The sequence below is a fragment of the Balaenoptera borealis genome (genome assembly GCF_965194805.1).
Source record: "Balaenoptera borealis genome assembly, chromosome: 1".
Classification (NCBI taxonomy): Eukaryota; Metazoa; Chordata; class Mammalia; order Artiodactyla; family Balaenopteridae; genus Balaenoptera; species Balaenoptera borealis.
Window position 1 is genome coordinate 5555040 of NC_138860.1, and position 26985 is coordinate 5582024.

The 26985-nt window shown below is 36.0% G+C and overlaps 1 protein-coding gene and 1 long non-coding RNA gene across 7 annotated transcripts in view; both read right to left on the reverse strand.

The window, feature by feature from the left end:
* LOC309630633 overlaps nucleotides 1–26354 on the reverse strand; it is a 33576-nt gene extending 7222 nt beyond the window's left edge. Inside the window, exon 1 of the long non-coding RNA XR_014245851.1 lies at nucleotides 62–26354. This is a non-coding gene — a long non-coding RNA (uncharacterized lncRNA). The remainder of the gene's footprint in view (nucleotides 1–61) is intronic.
* The window catches only part of CRB1 (crumbs cell polarity complex component 1), a 273482-nt gene that overhangs the window by 146572 nt on the left and 99925 nt on the right, over nucleotides 1–26985 (reverse strand). The window lies entirely within an intron of this gene.

Here is a 26985-nt window from a genome sequence, read left to right on the forward strand (position 1 = left end):
AACACAGCCATAAATAAATAAATAAATAAATAAATAAATAAATAAATATTTTAAAAGGCACCTGAAAGTTTAAATATCTTCCATTAGATTTTTATCAGATTTTTAAGTAATTATACTATACATAACTAAGGTTAAAGAAAAAAAATAAAGAAAATTGGTAAAGTAAGTGAAAACAGCCCTTCAAATTTTAGCTTGTTCCACTGTACACCAAAATAGTATGGACGATATAAGAATGAAAAAATTAGAATAATCTAATGTTTAATTTTATTATTGATATTACAAAAATGCCTCCAATTTATTGGTTTCTGGGGATAAATGTCACATTTAATTCTTATAGAAAAAATATGAGGTTGGAGGTATTATAGCCAGTTTATAAGCAAGGAACTGAGATTCAGGGATGTTAAATAAATTCCCCAAAGTTATGCAGCTAATATGTGGTAGATTAGGATGCCAAGAAGACTTTAAAACATTTATTTGAAAAAATCCAAAAAATGAATATAGAATCATTAAAAGGAAGCACCTAAGAAGTATCTAGATAAGCACTTCTCACAGTTTTTCATTCATATGAACCACGAGGATCTCATGAACACTGCCGATATTCTGACTCACCAGTTCTTTCAGGGTGAGGCCTGAAAGTCAGCATTTCTAATAATCCCCCAGGGGTGCTGATGTTGAGGGTCCAGAGGCTGCAATTTAAATAGCAAGCATCTCTACCTTGTCCAACAGAGGTACAATGTGAGCCACATATGTAATGTTAAGTCTTCAAGTGAAAAGTATAATTTAAAGACACAGACGTAGAGAATGGAATTAAGGACATGGGGAGGGGGAAGGGTAAGCTGGGACGAAGTGAGAGAGTAGCATTGACATATATACACTACTAAATGTAAAATAGCTAGTGGGAAGCAGCTGCATGGCACAGGGAGATCAGCTCGGTGCTTTGCGACCACCTAGAGGGGTAAGATAAGGAGGGTGGGAGGGAGGCAAGAGGGAGGGGATATGGGGATATACGTATGCATATAGCTGATTTACTTTGTTATACAGCAGTAACTGACACAACACTGTAAAGCAATTACACTCCAATAAAGACGCTAAAAAAATTATAATTAAATTAAGAAGTAAAAGTAAGCAGGTAAATTAACTTTAATAATATGTATTTTAGGGACTTCCCTGGTGGCGCAGTGGTTAAGAATCCACCTGCCAATGCTGGGGACAAGGGTTTGATCCCTGATTTGGGAAGATCCCACATGCCACGGAGCAACTAAGCCCGTGCGCCACAACTACTGAGCCCACGTGCCACAGCTACTGAAGCCCGCACGCCTAGAGCCCATGCTCCGCAACAAGAGAAGCCACCACAAGAAGAAGCCCTAGCACCGCAACAAAGTGTAGCCCCCGCTCTGAGCAGCAACGAAGACCCAACACAGTCAAAAATAAATAAATAAATAAATTAATTAATTAATTAAATGTAAAAAAATAATATATTTTATTTAACCAAATATAACTAAAACAGTATCATTCCAATATGTAATTAGGGTTAAAAATTAATGAGATATTTACATCTTTTTTCATACTAAGTCTTTGAAATCCTATGTGCATTTTACACTGACAGTGCACCTCAGCCCTAGCTAGCCACAGTTTAAGTGCTCAGAGCCACACGTGACTAGTGGCTACTATGTGGGACAATGCAGATCTCAACAGTTTTCTCATAATTTTGTACAGGGAACTAATGTCTAGAAAAATTACTTTTGGTTATAATTATGAGTAAGCCATTAGTCCTCTAGTATTTAAATTATCTTCTTTTATGACATGATTATAGCAGTAGGCATGAATAAAGAGGTGTAAAGTACTTTCTAAGAGCCTATTAATTATGATGTACATTCAAATCGTGCACATCCTTAGAAGCCTACGTTCCCATGAGTCGTTCCCAGATCTTTGCATTCTTGTTGATCTCCTGGCCCGAGCAGACACAGAACTTATCATTGTTAAGACAACATCACACTTATTTATGAATTTCCTGAATTGTTCTGTTTCACGTATGGAGACTTGTCTTCATAATTAGCAAACGAACACTTTAAGTTCAGGAACTAGAACATTCGATTCTTCAGTCTGTACATATGCTCTGTGTATTCAGTTCCCACCACACTCGGAACACTAGCTCCTGAACAGTGCAGTAAGTCCACGCTGACTGTTTGCTTTGCTGATTGATTGGTTTTCCCCCGGGGGAAATTTGTTCTGCTCACTTTAAGGCTCACCGCACTGGAACAGAAAGAGAATGATTTGCTGGTCTGGTCACTGTAGGTTGTGAGCCAGACTTGGGGAAAGCCCAGGTTACTGTGGTTACTAGATAACCTGGAAACCATCGTGAATACATTTCATTTTCTTTTTATTCAGCTAAAAGCCCCGTGACACTGAGTGCAGCAAGTACAATGCCCTTGCGCCTTTGGTCTGGGGAAGATTCTGGAGTGTGGATGGCCCCCTGCCCGTGTGCCCTGCCTTCTGAGCAGGCCCTGGGGTGCACAGGCACGCCTCAGCTCCGCTGCACACCCCGTGACACACATGGAGGATGGGTCTCCATCTCCCAGGGGCCCATTTGGCAAACGCTACCCCAGAAGGCTGTGGCAAGCGCACACGGAATGAAGGCTGAGCCTTCATTACCGAGCACAGAACACCAGGGGAACGAGAGAAAACTCAGAGGGAGACGCGTGATTGTTGACATCCTCCTGAGAGTTGAAAGACAGTGTCTCATATTGGGAATTGGCAGCTTAACTGAATAGAAAATAATAAAAGTATAAGGATAGTTCTATTGTAGAAAATGCATAGAATTGAGCTACATGTGCAGACATGAGACACTGTACCTTGGATGAAATCACCTGGGCTGAAATATGCCCATAATCATCTCTTTTAGGAAGGCACGGCTGTGCCTTTGCACTTAAAATATTATGGAGGGAGGGGGTAGATGGGGAAAGAAGAAGGATGAACTCGAGCAAATAATTCATTAATTTTGAATCAATAAACTTAAGTAAACTGATATTTTGCTTAATAATAGAAAATGTTTTTACTTGATATGATAATTGTTTTCAAAGTATATCCCATGTATTAGTCATCATTGTATATACCTCCCATATCCAGCATAGTCGATAATCAGTAATTCATAATGGAACTGAACCAAGCAAGTTTAATCCCTATCTCCCGAAATGTAACTGACTGTGTCACTAAATTTAAGCTTTCCGTGTGTTTTTCTCGTGAAAAACTGTCCCCAGCCCACCACCAACTATTCCTTCATCATATACCTGGTGTACACTCCCATTAATCTTTCACTTAGAAGGGGCTCTTGAATGATACTTATGTATGAAACGGGAGCCTTCATTTTCTTCTGTGTCATTTTTTACCACGCTAAAACAATAAATTCAAAACAATTCCAATAAACTTCCTTTTATAATACCTAGTAAATTATAAGTCAAATAGAAACCATGCCTAATTTGAAGCACATCTGATGTATGAGAGAATTGATAGATGCTATAGTGAGGAGTATTTACCGCTTTCCACATTTTGGGGCAATACAATGAAAGAAGCAGCTTTAAAGACTACTTCAATTTCACAATGCAGAAACAGAATAAGGATGCTATCAATTATTTTCTGAAATGAAGGAGCCTAAGATCCTATCAGCTAAAGCCAGGTCTCTATAGAAAAATAAAATGTTTAATCTTTACAACATAAAAGCAATATTTTAAAGGCTTCCATCAAATAAGCCGACCAATATTTTATCCTCCAAGAAGATGCTAATCCTGTGGTATAAAAGGGGTTAAGAGACCCTTAAAGAATCTATTTACCTCAGGTCTATTTCTAAAGCACCCTATCATGTTGTTATAGAAACTACTTGTGGCTGAAAATCTCCCAACATGATTATTGCTATAGTAACCACCAAATGACCAGAAGCTAGTTTTTGATCCATTTGCCGTCACCCCCCACCCCTCTCCAAGATAGTTTTGCTTCTAAATGCTCCTATTGCTGGAAACAAAGGAGAAAAAAAAGGGTAAACAAATTTAATGGGAAAGAAAAGAAGACACAGAGAGAGAGAGAGAGAGGAATGAGGGCACATTACAAGCAATAAAGAGATCCAAGGTATTTCAGTTTTACTTTGTAGAGAAAAGAAATATAATTAGACAAACAGACAAGCTTTTAAACTGGTGACCAAATCTCTTCATTACCATCTGTTCAGACTCAAAGTGAGTAATAAAAAATTAGATGTAAAATATTGCTATTCTCATATTTTTAAAGCCACCATTGGACATTTTAGAGAATTTCCCAGTAGAATATATGCCTTTGCCTGGTGTTGTCTCTCCTAGTTTAAATCAAATTAAATATAAAACGTAATTTTCTGGGAGTTCCCTGGAGGTCCAGTGGTTAGGACTTGGCATTTTCACTGCCATGGCCCGGGTTCAATCCCTGGTCAGGGAACTAAGATCCTGCAAGCCACATGGCACAACCAAAAATTTTTTTAAATTAAAAATAAAATAAATCAATAAAAGGTAATTTTCTTATAATAGTTTCTTATAAGATATTAAGTCCTAATATGGTGTCATACTGAAAAAGTCATGTTTTGATAACCATAATCTAATTCATCTCCTTCCCCACAAGGTTGTAATGATTTTTAAAATTCTCATATGATATTAAATTTTGGCACTGTTTTCGTGTAAAAATGGCTTACATAAATTAAACCAAACAGAATTATTTCTTTACTTTCTTTATCATACCTCAGACTTTATCTTTTCATGTTGAATTGCCTTGTCTGTTAATAAATAACAAATTAGTTAGTTGGATTTTATGGTTTTTAGTTTTAGAATGCTAGCAGACACATACATAAAACTGACTTTGAAATAACTCGAAATCAGATTTTTTTGACACAAGGATGATGATGGCAAAAATGTTTAGAACCTCTGTCACCCCCATGAAGATCTTAGAAATATCGAGGGTTGGAGGGACTTGCCAGGAAGATGGTGGAGTAGAAGGACGTGAGCTCACACCTTCTTACAAAAACACCAAAATCACAACTAACTGCTGAACAGCCATTGACCAAAAAATGCTGGAACCTACCAAAAAAAGATAAAGACAAAGAAGAAGCCACGGTGAGATGGTAGGAGGGGCACAGTTACAATAAAATCAAACCCCATACCTGCCAGATGGGCGACCCACAAACTGGAAAATAATTATACCACAGAAGTTCTCCCGTAGGAGTGAAAGTCCTGAGGCCCATGTCAGGCTTCCCAGCCTGCGGGTCTGGCAATGGGAGGAGGAGCCCCCAGAGAATCTGGCTCTGAAGGCCAGCGGGGTTTGATCGCAGGAATTCCACAGGACTGGGGGAAATAGAAACTCCACTCGTGGAGGGTGCACACAAGGTCTCATGTACACCAGGATCCAGGGAAAAAAGTAATGACATCATAAGAGTCTGGGCCACATCTACCTGATATTATTGGAGGGTCTCCTGTGGAGGTGGGGAGTGGCTATGGCTCACTGCAGGGACAAAGACACTAGCAGCAACAGTTCTGGGAGTACTCACTGACATGAGCCCTCCCAGAGGCTGCCATTAGCCCCACCCTACAGTCTGTAGGCTCCAGTGCTGGGTTGCCTCAGGCCAAACAACCAACAGGGCGAAACACCCACCTGCCCATCAGCAGACAGGCTGCTTAAAGTCTTCTTGAGCACAGCCCTGCTCACCAGAGGAACAAGACCCAGCTCCACCCACCAGTGGGCAGGAAGCAGTCCCTTGCACTGGGAAGCCTGCATAAGCCTCTTAGGCAGCCTCATCCACCAGAAGGCAGACAGCCAAAGCAAGAAGAAATAAAATCCTGCAGCCTGCAGAACAGAAACCACAATCACAGAAAGTAAGAGAAAATGAGACGGCAGAGGAATATGTTCCAGATGAAGGAACAAGATAAAACCCCAGAAGAACAACTAAGAGAACTGGAGATAGACAATCTACTGGGAAAAGAATTCAGAGTAATAATAGTGAAAATGATCCAAGATCTCAGAAAAAGAATGGAGGAACATATGGAGAAGATATGAGAAATAGTTAACAAAGACCTAGAAGAATTGAAGAACAGAGATGAACAATACAATAACTGAAATGAAAAATACACTAGAAGGAATCAGTAGCAGAGTAACTGAGGAAGAATAATGGACAAGTAAGCTGGAAGACAAAATGGTGGAACTCAATGCTGCAGAACAGAATAAAGATAAAAGAATGAAAAGAAATGAAGGCAGTCTAAGAGACCTCTGGGACAACATTAAATACACCAACATTCACATTATAGGGGTCTCAGAGGGAGAAGAGAGAGAGAAAGAAACTGAGAAAATATTTGAAGAGATAATAGCTGAAAACTTCCCTAACATGGAAAACGAAATGGTCAACCAAGTCCAGGGAGCACAGAGAGTCCCAGGCAGGATAAACCCAAGGAGGAACACACCGAGACACATAGTAATCAAATTGACAAAAGTTAAAAACAAAGAAAAATTATTAAATGCAACAAGGGAAAAGCAACAAAAAATGTACAAGGGAACTCCCATGAGGTAATCAGCTGATTTCTCAGCAAAAACTCTGCAGGCCAGAGGGAGTGGCACGATATATTTAAAGAGAAGAAAAGGAAGAACTTACAGCCAAGAATACTCTACCCAGCAAGGCTCTCATTCAGATTTGACAGAGAAATCAAAAGCTTTACAGAGAAGCAAAAGCTAAGAGAATGCAGCATCACCAGACCACCTTTGCAACAAATGCTAAAGGAACTTCTCCAAGTCGAAAAGAAAAGGCCACTACTAGAAACAAGGAAACTATGAGTGGAATAGCTTACTGGTAAAGGCAAACATAAAGTAAAGGTAGAAATCATCTGCACATAAATATGATATCAAAACCAGCAATTGTGAGAAGAGGAGAGCATGAAAGCAGTCTATTGGAAATGCATTTGAAATTAAAAGACCAGCAACTTAAAACAATCCTGTTTATCTATAGATTGCTATATCAAAACCTCATGGTAACCACAAACTGAAAATCTACAGTAGATACACACACACACAAAAGGAATCCAAGCACAACACTAAAGTTAGTCATCAATTCACAAGAGAACATAACAGAAAGGGAAGAACAAAGACCTACGAAAACAAATCCAAAACAATTAAGAAAATGTCAATAGGAGCATACATATCGATAATTACCTTAAATGTAAATGGATTAAATGCTCCAAACAAAAGACATAGACTGGCTGAATGGATACAAGACCCATATATATGTTGTATACAAGAGACCCACTTCAGATCTATGGACATGTACAGACTGAAAGTGAGGGGATGGAGAAAGGTATTCCATCCAAATGGAAATCAAAAGAAAGCTAGGGTAGCAATACTCATACCCGACAAAATAGACTTTAAAATAAAGAGTTTTGCAAGAGACAAGGAAGGACACTATATAATGATCAAGGGAACAATCCAAGAAGATATAACAATTGTAAATATATATGCACCCAACATATGAGCACCGCAATATATAAGGCAAATACTAACAGCCATAAAAGGAGAAATCAACAGTAACACAATAATAGTGGGGCACATTACACCCTGCTTTCATCAATGGACAGATCATCCAGACTGAAAATCAATAAGAAAACACAGGCTTTAAATGACACATTAGGCCAGATAGACTTAATTGATATTTATAGAGCATTCCATCCAAAAGCAGCAGAATACACATTCTTCTCAAGTGCACATGGAACATTCTCCAGGATAGATCACATCCTGGGCCACAAAGTGAGCCTCAGTAGATTTAAGAAAATTGAAATCATATCAAGCATCTTTTCTGACCACAACGCTGTGAGATTAGAAATTAACTACAAGAAAAAAACTGTAAAAAACACAAACACATGGAGGCTAAACAATATTCTACTAAATAACCAATGGATCACTGAAGAAATCAAAGAGGGAATCCAAAAATACCTAGAGATAAATGAAAATGAAAGCACAATGATCCAGAACTTATGGGGCTTAGCAAAAGCAGTTCTAAGAGAGAATTTTATAGCAATACAATCTTACATCAGGAAACAAGAAAAATCACAAATAAACAACCAAACCTTACACCTAAAGCAACTAAAGAAAGAAGAACAAACAAAACCCAAAGTTAGTAGAAGGAGAAAAATCTTAAAGATCAGAGCAGAAATAAATGAAATAGAAACGAAGAAAACAATACAAACATCAATGAAACTAAAAGCTGGTTCTTTGAAAGGATAAACAAAATTGATAAACCTTTAGCTAGACTCATCAAGAAAAAAAAGGGAGAGGACTCAGATCAATAAAATTACAAATGAAAAAGAAGTTACAGCTGACACCACAGAAATACAAAGGATCATAAGAGATTACTACAAGCAACTATATGCCAATGAAATGGACAACCTAGAAGAAATGGACAAATTCTTAGAAAGGTACAATCTCCCAAGACTGAACCAGGAAGAAATAGGAAATATAAACAGACCAATCACAAGTACTGAAATTGAAACTGTGATTAAAAAATTCTCAACAAACAAAAATCTAGGACCAGATGGCTTCAGAGGTGAATTCTATCAATCATTTAGAGAAGAATTAACACCTATCCTTCTGAAACTATTCCAAAAAATTGCAGAGGAAGGAATATTCCCAAACTCATTCTATGAGGCCACCATCACCCTGATACCAAACTCAGACAAAGATATCACAATAAAAGAAAATTACAGGCCAATATCACTGATGAACATGGATGCAAAAATCCTCAACAAAATACTAGCAATCTGAATCCAACAATACATTAAAAGGATCATGCACCATGATCAAGTGGGATTTATCCCAGAGATGCAAGCATTTTTCAATATCTGCAAATCATTCAGTGTGATACACCACATCAATAAACTGAATAATAAAAAACATATGATCATTTCAATAGATGCAGAAAAAGCTTTTGACAAAACTCAACACCCATTTATTATAAAAAAAAAAAAAAAACTCTCCAGAACTTGAGCATAGAGGGAACCTACCTCAACATAATAAAGGCCATATATGACTAATCTACAGATAACATCACACTCAATGGTGAAAAGCTGAAAGCATTTCCTCTCAGATCAGGAACAAGACAAGGATGTCCACTCTCGCCACTTTTATACAACATAGTTTTGGAAGTCCTAGCCACAGCAACGAGAGAAGAAAAAGAAATAAAAGGAATCCAAATTGGAAAAGAAGTAAAATAGTCACTGTTTGCAGATGACATGATACTATACATAGAAAATCCTAAAGATGCTACCAGAAAACTACTAGAGCTCATCAATGAATTCAGTAAAGTTGCAGGTTACAAAATTAATACACAGATCAGTTGCACTTCTATACACTAACAATGAAATATAAGAAAGAGAAATTAAAGAAACAAACCCATCTACCATCACATCAAAAAGAATAAATTACCTAGGAATAAACCTACCTAGGGAGACAAAAGACCTGTACTCTGAAAACTATGATACTGATGAAAGAAATCAAAGACGACACAGACAGATGAAAAGATATACCATGTTCGTGGATTGGAAGAATCAATACTGTCAAAATGACTACACTACCCAAGGCAATCTACAGATTCAGTGCAATCCCTATCAAATTACCAATGGCATTTTTCACAGAAGTAGAACAAAAAAATCTTAAAATTTGTATGGAAACACAAAAGATCCCAAATAGCCAAAGCAATCTTGAGAAAGAAAAACTGAGCTGGAGGAATCAGGCTCCCTGACTTCAGACTATACGACAAAGCTACAGTCATCAAAACAGTATGGTACTGGCCCAAAGACAGAAATATAGATCAATGGAACAGCATAGAAAGCTCAGAAATAAACCCACACACCTACAGTCAAGTAACCTATGACAAGACGCAAGACTATACAGTGGAGGAAAGACAGTCTCCTCAATAAATGGTGCTGGGAAAGCTGGACAGCTACATGTAAAAAAAATGAAATTAGAACATTCTTTAACACCATATACACACACATAAAAAAAAGATCAAAATGGATTAAAGACCTAAATGTAAGACTGGATACTATAAAACTCATAGAAGAAAACATAGGCAGAACACTCTCTGACATAAGTCACAGCAAGATCTTTTTTGAGCTGTTTCCTAGAGTAATGGAAATAAAAACAAAAATAAACAAATCAAACCTAATTAAACTCAAAAACTTTTGCAACAGCCAAGGAAACCATAAAGAAAACATAAAGACAACCCACAGAATTGGAGAAAATATTTGCAAACGATGCGACCCACAAGGGATCAGTCTCCAAAATTTACCAACAGCTCATGCAGCTCAATATCAAGAAAGCAAATAACCCAATCAACAAATGGGCAGAAGATCTAAGCAGACATTTCTCCCAAGAAGACATACAGATGGCCGAGATGAACATGAAAAGGTGCTCAACATCATTAATTATTAGAGCAATGCAAATCAAAACTACAATGAGATATCACCTCACACTGGTCAGAATGGCCATCACCAAAAAAAATCTATAAACAATAAATGCTGAATAAGGTGTTGAGAAAAGGGAACCCTCCTACACTGTTGGTGGGAATGTAAATTGGTGCAGCCACTGTGGAGAACAGTATGGAGGTTCCTTAGAAAAATAAAAATAGAACTTTCATATGTCCAGCAATCCCACTCCTGGGTGATATATCTGGAGAAAAACATGGTTCAAAAGGATACATGCACCCTAATGTTCATAGCAGCACTGTTTACAATAGCCAAAGACATGGAATTAACCTAAACGTCCATCGACAGATGAATGGATAAAGAAGATGTGGTACATATAAACAATGGAATATTACTCAGCCATTAAAAAGAATGAAATAATGCCATTTGCAGCAACATGGATGGACCTGGAGATTATCATACTAAGTGAAGTAAGTCAGACAGAGAAAGACAAATATCATGTGATATTGCTTATATGTTATATGCAAAATCTAAAAAAAAAAATAATATGAATGAACTTGCTTACAAAATGGAAACAGACTCACAGACTTAGAAAATGAACTTCTCTAATGTGTCAAACAGTGCATGACACACAGACACACAGGAAATACTTAATACCACTTTGTATCTGTGACTAGTTTGGTTATTTTGATTGAGCCAATTAGGTACAAAATGCTTTTCTGTGATTACTCAAACCAGCTGGAAAGACCATACTCACTGTGATCACAGACAGTGCATTTATCTTTCTTATCTAGTCTTGAATCACATTCTTCTTACACCTGAACACATAATTAAATCAACTCGTTTTTTCTGATTATTAAGCTCCCACTGAGTGGGAGCTCTAACAATTTTAAAGGACAACTGCCTTTTCTCAGTGTTCACTTCTGCCCAAGACAGAATAGCTGGCACAGTCTTGGCACACTTGTCCTGCCAATGTAAACAACTAAAGAAAAGTAAGAATATATGAGGTAACTATTTTCAGGCATTGAACATAGTGCAGAACTATGATTTGTGTTAGAAATCAAATAAAGATACCTAGGGCTTTCTGGGCGTGGAATGACTTTAATGCTGAGAGGAGTACAGTCAGAGAATCAGCAGTGTTTCTGAGCTCAGGAGGATAAGACCAAGTCATAGGGCTGCAGAAGCAATTACAGTTTGCTGGTCAGAGCACCAGAGAACAAAGAGACACTCTTATGAGGGCCCAAAAGATTCATTATTCATCATGGATTGTTGGGAAGCTTACCAGATATCATCTGCTGAGAGACTGAGATAAATTAAAATACCAAAAAAATAGACAGTTGGAGTTCTAGCCCAGCCAGTGTGGAGAGACTTCACTGGACATCTCAAGCATTGAGAAGCCAGAAAAGCCTTGGTTTGGGAGTAAAGACCACACCATTGAAAAAAGAAGGTGCTATAAGTTCAAAGCCAAAATAGAACAACTCAAAGAAAAAATAAAACCAAGATTTATAAGGAAAAAACTTTAACTGCCTGACAGAACAAAATTCCAGATCCTTTAAAGGAAGCTCACATAATCAGGAACCCCTAGAATTATCATCTGACCCAGCATATAATAAAAAATTAGTAGACGTGTGAGAAGTAGAAAAGTGTGACTTATAACCAATGAAAAACTAGTCAACAGAAATAGATATTGAGATGACATAATTGTTGAAATTAGTAGACAATAACTTAATATTTTTAAAGACTTAAAGAAAGGATATATAGATAGCAAATAAGATCATGCAAGTACCTTCAACATCTTTCATCATTATAAAAATGAAAATTAAAATCTCAGTGAGTTATCACTACATGCCTATCAGAATAGCTAAAATTAAAATAGTGACAACAGCAAATGCTGGTGAAAGTGTGGAGAACCTGAATCACTTATATATACATTGCTGGTAGGAATGTAAAATGGTACAGCCTCTCTGGAAAACAGTTAGGCAGTTTTTTATAAAAACTAAGCATGCAAGTATCATACACCCAGCAACTGCACTCTTGTTCATTTATCCCAGAAAAATAAAAATTCACATCCACATGGGAAGTTGTACACAATCGTTCATATCATCTCTATTCATAATAGCCCCAGGCTGGAAATAAAACAAATGTCCTTCAATGAGTGAATGCCTAGACAAACTGTGGTACATCCATATCATGTAACACTACTCAGGAATAAAAAGGAACAAACTATTGACACATGCAACAACCTGGATGAATCTCAAGTGAATAATGTTGACTTATAAAATCCAATTCCCAAAGATTACATATTATAGGATTCCATTTATGTGACATTCTCAAAATATTTTATAACCGGAGAACAGATCAGTGGTTGACAGGAGTTGGGGATGGCGGGGGAAGAAGGTTGTGGAAGGGAGGTGGGTATGGATGTAAAAGAGCAGCAGGAGGGATATGTGTGGTGATGGAACTGTTCTATATCTGAACTGTAGTGGTGGGCACAAAAAACTACACATATGATAAAGTTGCATATGATAGAACTAAACACACACACATTTCACATCCAAGTAAGTACAAGTAAAATGGAGGAAAAAGGAATAAGATCAGTGGATTGTATCAATGTCAGTATCTTTATTGTGATATTGTACTACAGTCTGTAAGATGTTATCACTGGGGAAACTGAGTAAGGGGTACAAGGGATCTCCCTGTATCATTTCTTACAATTTCATGTGAGACTACAATTACCTCACAATTAAAGTGTATTTAAAAAACAAGTTAATGGGGCTTCCCTGGTGGCGCAGTGGTTGAGAATCTGCCTGCCAATGCAGGGGACACGGGTTCGAGCCCTGGTCTGGGAAGATCCCACATGCCACGGAGCAACTGGGCCTGTGAGCCACAATTACTGAGCCTGCGCATCTGGAGCCTGTGCTCCGCAACAAGAGAGGCCGCGATGGTGAGAGGTCCGCGCACCGCGATGAAGAGTGGTCCCCACTTGCCGCAACTAGAGAAAGCCCTCGCACAGAAACGAAGACTCAACACAGTCAAAAATAAATAAATAAATAAATAAATAAATAAAAGTGAATTTCTAAAAAAAAAAACAAGTTAATGAATACACAAAAAAGTATACAGAAATACGTAAACTGAAACAAAATCCATTAAAAATACATTTTATCAAAAAAAAGAGAAAAGGACGAACATGAGTAAACAAATGAGAAATCTCAGCAAAGATATGAAAACTATAAAAAGAGCCAAGTGGAAGTGCTAGAAGTGAAAAGTCAAATATCTGAAATGAAGAATATTCTTGATGGACTTGCCAGCATACTGGAGCCAGAGAAGGAAGGATCCCTGAATCTGAAGACAATTAACAGAAATTATACAATCTGAAAAATGGAGAGAAAAAAAGTATTTTTTAAAATGAACAGAGCTGCAGTGAACCGTGGGATGATTCCAGACAGGCTCTCATATGTGTAACTGCAGTTCCAGAGGCAGAGGGAAAAAGTATTTGACTTAATAATGACCAAAATTTCCCCCAAATTGGTGGAAAACAGCAATTTAGAAGGCCAAGAATCCTTTTTTTGTGACACCTTTGCCTGGTTTTGGTATCAGGGTAGTGGTGGCTTCATAGAATGAGTTTCGGAGTGTTCCTCCCTCTGCTATATTTTGGAAGAATTTGAGAAGGATAGGTGTTAGCTCTTCTCTAAATGTTTGATAGAATTCGCCTGTGAAGCCATCTGGTCCTGGGCTTTTGTTTGTTGGAAGATTTTTAATCACAGTTTCAATTTCAGTGCTTGTGATTGGTCTGTTCATATTTTCTATTTCTTCCTGATTCAGTCTCAGAAGATTGTGCTTTTCTAAGAATTTGCCCATTTCTTCCAGGTTGTCCATTTTATTGGCGTAGAGTTGCTTACAGTAATCTCTTATGATCCTTTGTATTTCTGCAGTGTTAGTTGTTATTTCTCCTTTTTCATTTCTAATTCTGTTGATTTGAGTCTTCTCCCTTCTTTTTCTTGATGAATCTGGCTAATGGTTTATCAACTTTGTTTATCTTATCAAAGAACAAGTTTTTAGTTTTATTTATCTTTGCTATTGTTTCCTTCATTTCTTTTTCATTTATTTCTGATCTGATCTTGATGATTTCTTTCCTTCTGCTAACTTTTGGGGTTTTTTGTTCTTCTTTCTCTAATTGCTTTAGGTGTAAGGTTAGTGCACTGTTGGTGGGAATGTAAATTGATACAGCCACTATGGAGAACATTATGGAGGTTCCTTAAAAAACTAAAAATAGAACTACCATATGACCCAGCAATCCCACTACTGGGCATATACCCTGAGAAAACCATAATTCAAAAAGAGATATGTACCACAATTATTCATGGCAGCACTATTTACAATAGCCAGGACATGGAAGCAACCTAAGTGTCCAACGACAGATGAATGGATAAAGAAGATGTGGCACATTTATACAATGGAATATTACTCAGACATAAAAAGAAATGAAATTGAGTTATTTGTAGTGAGGTGGATGGACCTAGAGTCTGTCATACAGAGTGAAGTAAGTCAGAAAGAGAAAAACAAACACCATATGCTAACACATATATATGGAATCTAAAAAAGAAAAAATGGTTCTGATGAACCTAGGGGCAGGACAGGAATAAAGACACAGATGTAGAGAATGGATTTGAGGACACTGGGAGGGGGAAGGGTAAGGTGGGACGAAGTGAGAGAGTAACACTGACGGATATACACTACCAAATGTAAAATAGATAGTTAGTGGGAAGCAGCTGCATAGCACAGGGAGATCAGCTGGGTGCTTTGTGACCACCTAGAGGTGTGGGATAAGGAGGGTGGGAGGGAGACGCAAGAGGGAGGGGATATGGGGATATATGTATGCATATAGCTGATTCACTTTGTTATATAGCAGAAACTAACACAACGTTGTAAAGCAATTATACTTCGATAAAGATGTTAAACAAACAAAAAAAAAGAAAGCCAAGAATCCAAGAATCTTAGCAAACCCTAATCAAGATTAATACAAGGAAAATCATACCTACGCACATTATAATAAAACTACTTAGAACAAATATAAAGTGAAAAATCTATAAGATGCCTAAGGATTGAGTATAGGAAAAGAACCAGAAACACACTGCCTACAGACGAAGGGATTGACGACTAGTCTCTCATTAGAAAAATATGGAGGTCAAAAGTAAACAATGGAATGGAATCTTTGAAGTGTTTAAAGAAAAACAACTGTCAAGCTAGAGTTGTATACTGGTGAAAACATCCTTTAAAATTTTCAGGTTAAATAAAAGTATATTCAGATAACAAAAGCTGAAAGTCACAAGTATATCTGATTCTTCAGGCTGAAGGGACATGACATCAGAAGAAACTGGTATCTATAGGAAGGAATGAAGAGCACTGGAATTAGTACACATTTCAGCATATACAAAAGGCTTCAGATGCTTTTTTCCTAATTTCTTGAAAGAAAACTTACGGTTTGAACCAAAAATAATCATTGCATTATGGGGTTTATTCATACATAAAGGTAAAATATATGTCAAGAATAGCACAAAGGACAGAGACGGTAAAGAGTTTTTTTACTGTTGTAAGGTTATCTCACTTTATGTGAAGTGGAAAAATATTAACTCTAAGTTGACAATGGTAAGTTAAGGATACATACTGTTACGGTAAGAGCAGCAATTCTCAAAGTGTGGTACATGGACATCTGGGGTAGTGAAAACTTTTATATGGAATTCATGAGGTAAAAGTTATTTTCATACTATAATTAACACATTATTTTCCTGTTCACCCTGCAGTGTTATTTGTCCTAAAAATTTACAAGCAGACAAAACTAATCATAACAATGATTACCTATGGGATGTAGGAAATGACTGGAACGTGGTATGTGGTATATTTTTGGAGTGATAGAAGATTTATTATCTCTATTGTGGTGTTGCTTATACGAAGGTATATATTTATAAAAATTTATCTAATGATACAGTTAATATCTGTGTACTTCACTGAAAGTGCATTTAACTCATTAAAAAAAAATGAAAAATTTAATACATCTAAAAATAGACCAAGGAAGACATGAGTCATTTGAAGAAATGCTATTAATTTACTATATTTCTGTTTGATAGTCAATATTAAGTTGAAATACATTATTTTCTTCTCTAAATAATTTAATTTTCTCAGTTTAAGCCATAGTTGACAAATGGCTTCTAGAGTTTATAAAAGAAGTGGTATTAATATTAATGAGCATTTTCTTAAAACTGCTTAGTGTTTTAGAGTCAAATTAGATCTCTGCTTCAAGGCCTTTTTCATACAATATTGATTTTTTTACTTTTTAAACAAACATTTTACAGTATTTAAGATAAAATTAATATAAAATTTAGTATTTAATTTTATATAATATTTGATATATGAAAATAATAATACATGTTCAGAATATGTAAATATAGTACTCAGAAATTTTCGTGTTCCTACATTCAATTTGACAGATAAGAGTTCTGGTCCAAGATGATGACATAGGAGGCTCCTGAACTCCCCCTTCTCCCATGGACATACTGAATGTATAGATACACATGGAGCAATCCCCTCTGAGAGAAATCCAGAAAATAGTTGAGTGATTCCTACACATTGGGTGAATGAGAAAATATCCACATTAAAACAGATAGGAAAGACTGAGACACACTCTCACCATAAACCTCACTGCCAGCACAGCACCAAACAATCAGGAGGGAACTCTAAACTCTCGGCTTCTTTCTGAGGAGCAAAGTGTTTGGATCCTACATCTAGCACCCAACATTTAAGACTCCCATCTGAGGGATGGGCCGCCTCCAGACACCTAGCTCTGAAAACCAATGGGACTTGCATTCATGAGACTCACAAGACTATAGGGAACAAAGAAACAGTTCTTAGTAAGCTCCAAAAAACTCACCATGGATATCCCCCCAGGATTCAGTACGAAGGGAACAGACAAAAAAATACCCACCTCCCTTTCTTTCCCTGGGAAGCATCTATTTTTATACACTAAAAGCTGCTGCCTGCAAGTCAGGCTTCTAATTTAGCAAGCGTCTATGGGATGACTGAGCTCCTCCCTGGAAACCAAGGAAGCAAGCCTATGGACATCTTCCCTCCCCTCTCCCTCTAGCCTGCTCCAAGTTGTCAGTATCTCTCTGGGGGGAGCTTATAAAAATATCTGGCACTCCAACTTTTGTGGCCACTGCCCAAGGGATGGGGCTCTGGATTGCCTGGCTCTGATAGCCAGTGGGGCTTGCATTAATGAGTTCCACAGATTGGATCAAACAAACAAGCAACTTTTAATGGTCAAAGGAGAACTCCCCATGCCCTGTGGATATAGATGCAGGTCAAATCACGAAGGATGAGAACAAGAGAGAAAGAAAGGGACAAAGTAATCTAAAACAACCAAAAAACAATTAACAAAATGGCAATAATTAGTCCATACCTATCAATCATTACTCATTAAATATAAGTGTACTAAATTCTCCAATCAAAAGACAGAGAGGCTGAATGGATTAAAAACAAACAAACAAACAAAAACAAGACCCAACTATATGCTACCTATAAGAGACTCACTTCAGCTTTAAGGACACACACACTGAAAGTGAAGGGATGGAAGAAAAATATTCCATGTAAATGGAAGCCAAGAGAAAGCAAGGGCAGCTATACTCATATCAGAGAAATAGACTTCGAGCCAAAGACTATAAACAAGAGTCAAAGAAGGTTATTATATAATGATAAAGGGGACAATTCATCAAGAGGATATAACATTTGTAAATATTTATGCATTCTACAAGGAACACCTAAATTCATAAAGGAAATATGAACGGAAATGAAAGGAGAAATAAACAGCAATAAAATAATACTAGAGGACTTCAATACCCTACTTTCATCAATGGATAGATTATCCAGCCAAAATCAAGAAGGAAATGTTGGACTTGACCTATACTTTAGACCAAACAAACCAGCCATTTACAGAACATTCCATCCAACAGCAGTAGAATTCACATTCTTCTCAAGTGCACATGGGGCGTTCTCCAGGATAGATCGTATGTTAGACCACAAAACAAGTCTTAATTTAAGACGACTGAAATCATATCCAGCATCTTTTCTGACCACAATGATACAAAACTAGAAATGAATTATAAGCCAAAAACTAAAAAAATCCATAAATATTGTGCATGTAGGTTAAACAACAAGCTCTTGAACAACCAATGAGTCAAAGAAGAAATCAAAAAAGAAATCAAAAAATATCTTGAGACAAATTAAAATGGAAACAGAACATACTAAAATTTATGGGATGCAGCAATAGCAGTTCTAAGGCAGAAGTTTATAGTGATAAACATCTACATTAAGAAAAAAGAAGATCTCAAATAAACAACCTAACTTTACATCTCAAGGAACTAGAAAAAGGAGAACAAAGTAAGCCCAAAGTTAGTGGAAGGATGGAAGTTTAAAAGATCAGAATGGAAATAAATGAAATAGAGAATAAAAAGACGATAGAAAAGACCAGTGAAACTAGAAGCTATTTTTTTCAAAATGATAAACAAAATAGAGAAACTTTTAGCTAGACTAACCAGGAAAAAAAAGAAAAAGGACTCAAAGAAATAAAAATATATATGAAAGAAAATATATTACAACTGATACCACACAAATACAAAAGGTCATAAGAGACTACTATGAACAATTACATACCAACAAATTGAACTACTGAGAAGAAATGAATGAATTTCTAGAAACATACAACCTACCAAGAATGAATTATGAAGAAACAGAAAATCTGAGCAGATCAATTACTAGTAAGGTAATTAATTCAATAATCAAAAACCTCCCAATAAAGAAAAGTACAGGACCGGATGGCTTCACTGGTGAATTCTATCAAACATTTAAATATTGAATAATACCAACCCTTCTCAAATGCTTCCAAAAACTAGAAGTGGAGGAAACACTTCCAAACTTATTTCACAAGGCCAGGATTACCCTGACACTAAAGCCATACAAAGATACTACAAGAAAAGAAAACTATAGGCCAATAACCCTGATGAACGTAGATGCAAAAATCCTCAAAAAATATTAACAAACCAAATTCAACAGTACATTAAATGATCACACACCATGATCAAGCAGATTTATGTAGGGATGCAAGGATGGTTCAACAGCTGCCAACCAATAAATGTGATTAACAAAATGAAGGATAAAAAACCATATGATCATCTCAATAGATGCAGAAAAAGCATTTAATGAAATTCAATATCCATTCATGATATTAACTCTCAACAAGTTGTGTTTACAGGGAAGATACTTCAACATGATACAGGCTATATGTGAAAAGCCCATAGCTAACATCATACTCAGTGGTGAAAAGCTGAAATCTTTGTCTTTAAGATTAGGAACAAGACAAGGATGCCCATTTTAACCACTTTAATTCAACGTGGTACTGAAGTCTTAGCCACAGCAATTAGGAAAAAAAGAAAGAAAGAAAGAATGGCATCCAAAATTAAAAAGAAGAATTAAAATTATCTTTATTTGCAGATGACATGATATTATATATAGGAAACCCACAAAACTCCACCAAAAAAAAGTTTTAGAGCTAATAAAAAAATGCAGTAAAGTTTCAGGATACAAAATCAATATACAAAAATCTTGCATTTCTATATATTAACAATGAAGTATCAAAAAGATAAAATAAGAAAACAATCTCATTTACAATTGCATCAAAAAGGATAGAACACTTAGGAGTAAATTTAACCAAGTAGATCTGTATAGCGGTAACAAAAAGATTATTGATAAAATAAATTGAAGAAGACAGAAATAAATGGAAAGATATTCTGTGTTTATGATTAGAAAAATTAATATTGTTTAAATGTCCATACTACCCAAAGTGATCTATAGATTCAATGCAATCTCCATCAAATTTCCAAGGGCATTTTTCACCGGAATAGGAAAAAACAATCCTAAAATTTGTATGGAACCATGAAAGACCCTGAATAGTCAAAGCAATCTTAAGAGAAAAGAACAAAGCAGGAGGCATTTCACTTCTTGATTTCAAACTATATTCCAAAGCTATAGTAATCAAAGCAGTATGAAATTAGCATAAAAACAGATACATAAATGAATGTAACAGAACAGACACATGCAAACACATGCATGTATGGTCAATTAATTTATGACAAAGGGGCCAAGAATATACAATGAATAGAGGACAGTCTCTTTAATACATTGTGGTGGGAAAACTGGGTAGTCATGTACAAAACAATGAATTGGACCACTATCTTATACCATGTACAAAAATTAACACAAAATGGATTAAAGTCTTAAATGTAAGACCTGAAACCATAAAACTCCATAGAGGGTAAGCTCCTTGACAGTGGTCTTGGCAATGATTTCTTGGATTTGACACCAAAAGCAACAAAACAAAATTAAACAAGTGGGACTACATCACACTAAAATCCTTCTTCATAGCAAAGGAAACCATTAGCAAAATGAAAAAGGAACCTACAGAATGGCAGAAAATATTTGCAAATCAGATATCTGATAGAGGGTTAATATCCAAAATATATTTTATATAAAGAACTGGTGGGCTTCCCTGGTGGTGCAGTAGTTAAGAATCTGCCAGCCAATGCAGGGGACACAGGTCGAGTCCTAGTCCAGGAAGATTCCACATGCCACAGAGCAACTAAGCCCGTGCACCACAACTACTGAGCCTGTGCTCTAGAGCTCGTGAGCCACAACTACTGAGCCCATGTGCTGCAACTACTGAAGCCCATGAGCCTAGAGCCCGTGTTCTGCAACAAGAGAAGCCACCACAATGAGAAGCACGTGCACTGCAAGGAAGAGTAGCCCCCGCTTGCTGCAACTAGAGAAAGCCCATGCACAGCAAGGAAGACCCAACACAGCCAAAAATAAATAAATAAATAAATAAAAATTTTAAAGCCCTGCCTATTAAAAAAAAAAAAGAACTCGTACAACTCAATAATGAAAACAAGCAAACAAACAATTTGATTTACAAATGGGCAGAGGAACTGAACAGACATCTTTCCAAATAAGACATACAAATGGTCAGCAAGTACATTAAAAGGTACTGAACAACACTAATCAGAAGAATCAAAACCACAATAAGATTACCCCACACCAGGCAGAATGGCTATCATGTAAAAGATGAAAGAGAGCAAGTTTGGCAGGGGAGGGGAATGTGGAGAAAAGGGAATCCTTGTGCACTGTTGCTGGGAATGTAAACTGGTTCAGCCTCTATGGAAAACAGTACAGAGGTTCCTCAAAAATTTAAAAATAGAGCTATCATACAATCCAGCAATCCCACTTCTGGGTATATTTCTAAGGGAAATGAAAATAGTATCTCTAAGAGATATCTGCACTTCCATGTTCATTGCAGCATTATTCACAATAGCCAAGATATGGAAACAATCTAAGAGTTTGTTAATGGATGAATGAATATAGAAAATGTGGTAAATATATACAATGGAATATTAAATTTCAGCCATAAGAAAGAAGGAAATCTTGCGATGTGTGACTCTATGAATGGAACTTGAGGGCATATGCCACGTGAAATAAGTCAGAGAAAGACAAATATTGTATGATGTCACTTATATGTGTAATCTAGAAAAGTCAAATGTGTAGAAACAGAGACAAGAATTGTTACCAGGGACTGGGGGGTGAGGGAGAACAGGAGATGTTGGTCAAAGAGTACAAATTTCCAGCTGTAAGGTGAATAAGGTCTGGGGTTCTAATGTACTGCATGGTGATTATAGTTAATACTACTATATTATATACCTGAATGTTGCCAAGAGTGTAGAGCTTAAATGTCCTTACCACAAAAATAAATGGTAATTATTTGATGTGATGAAGGTGTTAGCTAACACTATGGTTGTAATCATTTTGCAATACATTTGCGTGTCAAATCAACACATTGGACACCTTAAATTTACACAGCATTATATATCGATTATATCTTAATAAAGCTGGACAGAAAGAAATAAAACATTAGTTTTCCAGGAATCTAATGTGATTTGAATTCATTCATTCATTCTTTCACTATTTCCGTAGTAGGTAGAAGAATAGCCGAAAAAATTAATACACTTGCCAGAAAGTTTTTTTGTTTGTTTGTTTATTTACTCTGAGTTAGGAATGTACTAAGCACTGTGGTTTTTCCAACTGCCATTTATTGTGGTATCTATATTTATCGTGATAACTACAGGTGGTGTATCATTACTTTCTTAGGTAATTGTTACGGAAAACCTCTAAATTTAACACCATCATGAATCTTTTCAATTATTACCCTGGCCTTTCTGACTCCAAATTCCATCCTCTTTCCTCAATATCAGGCTCGCTTTCTATTACTAGTTGTATACCTATAGGCAAGTTGCTTAATCCCCTTTTATTTTAACCTCTTCATATATCAAGTGAGAGTAATAAAAACCTTGCAGAGTTGTCCTCTAAATTAAATGAAAAATTGGTAAACACTCAGCGTAAAACGTGACACGTTCTAGAAATTCAATTAATAGTATAGCTTCTTTCCTCCCCTTACCCTACTTTCTCTACTAGGATATGTGCCCCAACAGAGTAGAGAAAGTGCCTTAGTCTTTTGTGTGGTTGCTCTACCTGTCGAAGAACCTGGCATATAAAGGGGCTTAAATATGTTTGATGAGGGAAGACAAGTCTAGGCCTGTTATTGGAGTTAAATAATATATTACAGCTACCTCCCCAGAGTTATTTCTGCTCTAACCCTGGAACACTTACATTGCTTATTATTCTGAAATTATGATTATTCAGAAGACTACTGTATGGATAGCATAATATAATAATTCCTTCAGGAGAAGCCTTCCAGAATTTGCATCAATTTATGTCAATATTTTGTCAGTAAACAATTTATTTGGCTTCATATTACAAGATAAAATCACAAAAAATAGTTGTTCTTATAGACATAAATCATCTGTTTTACGAAGAGCCTCTTTTCTGAGATTTTTAATAGTTTTTGAAATTTGATCTGAATTTATAAACATATTGGATCCTGATTTTACATTGGTATATATATGTATAATGTTTCTTCAAATTACAAATTACATTTTCCTTTCTTTCACTAATTTTAGCTGCGCTATTTAATGAATCTATTACCTTCTTGAAATGGAACCAGACAAAATATTGTGGAAAAGCACTCAGGTACTTGATATATTAAAGAAAGTGAAAAATACAAGGATAATATTAAATGTTGTTATGTGTAATTTCTGGAGAAACAGTATAAAAGCACTCTCTTTTATTTGAATGGATAATGGCCCCTATTTTGTAGCCATACTCTGTTTTTCCTGCCCTAATGTGGTTTTATGAATGGTAATTTACAGAGGCATTTACAGAGGCAAGGGTTCAAATGCAGATTTGTCTTAAAATCCCTACACTATCCAGCATTTGATTACAGTATTGGCTATTCAACTTAGTAAACATCTATGAAATGACTCAAATGATACCCAGTGGCGTGCCTTGACTAATTTCAGACAAGGAACAAATTTCAGACAAGGAGTAAATTTCCTTCTTTTCAAACAGTTATGAAACAAATATTATTGAGGTAGTTTTTGGTTCTCCTTAAGTAGGAAGCCTTAGTTGTATTGTTTAGGATGTACAGTTAGCTGTAAGTAAGATGTCAACCTTTGGTTTTCAACACTTTAACTGGATTACCAAAGTATCTTTAATCTCTCACACCAGTTTCAGTGACAGATTATGATATCATATAAAAATAAGTACAAATAGTTGTTTAGAAAAAGAATAAATCTTTAAATACTTGGGGTTATTTAAAAGTTGCTTTAATTACTGGAAACTTTAAATAAAGAGATTTTGTTGTTCATTCTGCCAGAGATAGAAGGTTCTTTCCCAATGAAATTTTCTTAAGTTAAAAATCATTTCTGTAGCTGTGTTCTGTGTATGTCTGAGTAAAAGATAAGGGTTTTCTCATACTTTCTGCTTTCTTTTCTGTAAATGACAGCTAAATTATCATGCCCTCGATTTCCCGTAAATTATATAACTTAGGCATGCTGCTCCACATTGGATAAAATGAAAAAAAATTTTTTAACATCCCTGAAACTAGAAAATAAAAATATGAAAATAAACTGTAGGATGGAAGGATAACTACATACTAACTGTTCATTACTTGCTACTAAATAAAACACACCACAAAACACCATAGAAACCAAATGAGTATGTAACCCGTTTCATTCAGAGGTTTTTGTCTTGCTTAAGAAAATCTTTTTCTTTCCAAGATTATAAAAAAAGTTCTCTTATATGTCATTCAAATATTTTATAGTTTTTACTATTCTTGCTACTACCTTAGAAATATGAAATTATGTCAAAATAAAAATATTAAGGTGAAAAAATTATTTTGTATCTTAGCTTTTCAGGTTTAGATCTTTAATCTTCTGAAATTTATTTCTAGGCTTGATGGAAGGCAGGCGCTGTGGATGAGATTATTGTTCAGCAAAGTATTCGTTCCTTTCCTCACCTCCGTGGTAGAATACACTTCCCCATTACTTGGATGTTGGGTTTGGCTGTGTGACTTGCTTTGACCAAAGGGGCATCAATAGATATAATGCAAACAGAAGCACATAGTGTTTCCTACCACCCCACGTTGCCTTATACAACGTTGCCTTATGTACTGATTTTTTGTTAAAATAAAAGTCATTACATAATTAGTATAATTATATGAACATGGTTCTCAGGTGAATACTCTAGTAATTCTATGGTTCACATAGAACACTCTAATTATATATCCATTAGTATATTCTTTCATTTTTATTTACTGAGTTTTCTGTATAACTAGCTCTCATTGATCTAGGAGGTTTGTGACAAAACTCTAAAGTTACTCTCAATACGGTAAAAACACATTTTAAAAATTTATAAATCCATTCCCTTTTAGACTACCTGCTCAACATGTTAATTACATGGCTGTTACTCTGAGATTTCCCTTCACGTCACCTTGGGAATTGCTTTTCCCTGTAGCCTGTAGTCTTGCACCAAAGCAGCAGCCTGCACATCCAGGGGTCCAACAACTTCCAGGAGGAGAGGCCCCCAGTTTCCAACTTAGTAAAGGAAGAAGGATTTAGGTACCACAACCTCCTACTAAGGTCTGATAATGGGGAAGGCAAGGGGAAGAGAATGTTTTCTTCTTTGTCCCCAAATGCTCAGATTTTCTTTTATATTTTTCTATTCTGAAAATTGCCAAACCAGCTGGGCTTCTGTCATTCCTTGAGGCAACAAGGAGAGTCTCAAGAGAAGGACCTTCCTTGAAGTTTGACCTAGAAATTTTAATTATTTTGTTTTCAACAGTGTGGTGACTTCTTGTAATCCCACACTGCAGGGTAACCTCTGTGGACAGGGAACTGTTATCAATCACATACATATAAACACCATACCATCTCACTGACGCTGCTCATCCCAAATGAAAAAGTTAAAAGAAGAAAGCTATGCACCGAAAATCACTCATTGAACCTATTTTAATTTTATCAGCCAGTGGGCAAGTGTGGGTTTTTTTCAGTTTCCTTTTTAAAATATGTTGTTAGACCAGCGGATGTCCACTTGCTAGAAGTGCTGTATACTACATTCAAGAGCCTATATTAACGCAAGTGTGCTTATACTATCGTGTTCTGTGTTCTAAGCTTCCTGAACCCTCACTTTGAACCACTACAGTCAAGAAGTAAATTTCTCTAAATACTTGACTCCAGTGCTATTCTTTTGGAGGTAGGGAAGCAATAGAAGTAGCAGAAGGAAAAATCCACTAAACAGAAAACCTATGCCAGCCTAGGTACCAACTAGGAAATCTTGTGTGTGTGTCAGAAAGACACAACAGGACGTTCAAAGATCTTCACAGAAGTCCAAACTACCCTAATAGTGGACTACAAAATGTGAGTAATACTGGGAACAGAAAAATCTGTCCTATTTCTCTCTTTGAGCATCAGTGGATATACACTTGCACGCTGCACACACACACATATACATACATATATTTTTTATACATTTATATATTCATATGTTTTTGGATTTATATATTTACATTTTTAATTTTTATATTTTATATATTTATAAAAAGCATTTGGTATATTGTGAAATGTTAAACATATATAAGGAATTATTTCTCTTAAAAATCTCTATCATCACAATAGTTAACATTTATTGAGAATTTGTTAAATCAGGCATTTTTAAAATTTAACCCTCATAACACAGTTAAGAGATAAATCTCATTCTTCTCCCTATTTTACAAAGAAATACATCAAGCGCTATCACTGGCATCATACTAAAAATAACATGAGCAACAATAGATAACTTTGAGTCCAAACTGTTTGCTAGTTTTCTAAGCACTTTATATAGATTAGCTCATTAGCTAATTAGATTAGCTTCACAGTAATTTTATGATGTAGAACTGACTGTTATTCCCATAATAGGACAGCATTTAAGTAATTTGCAAAAGATTACATAGCTAGTAAGCAGAAGGGCCAGGTAGAGGGAGAGTCAGGAA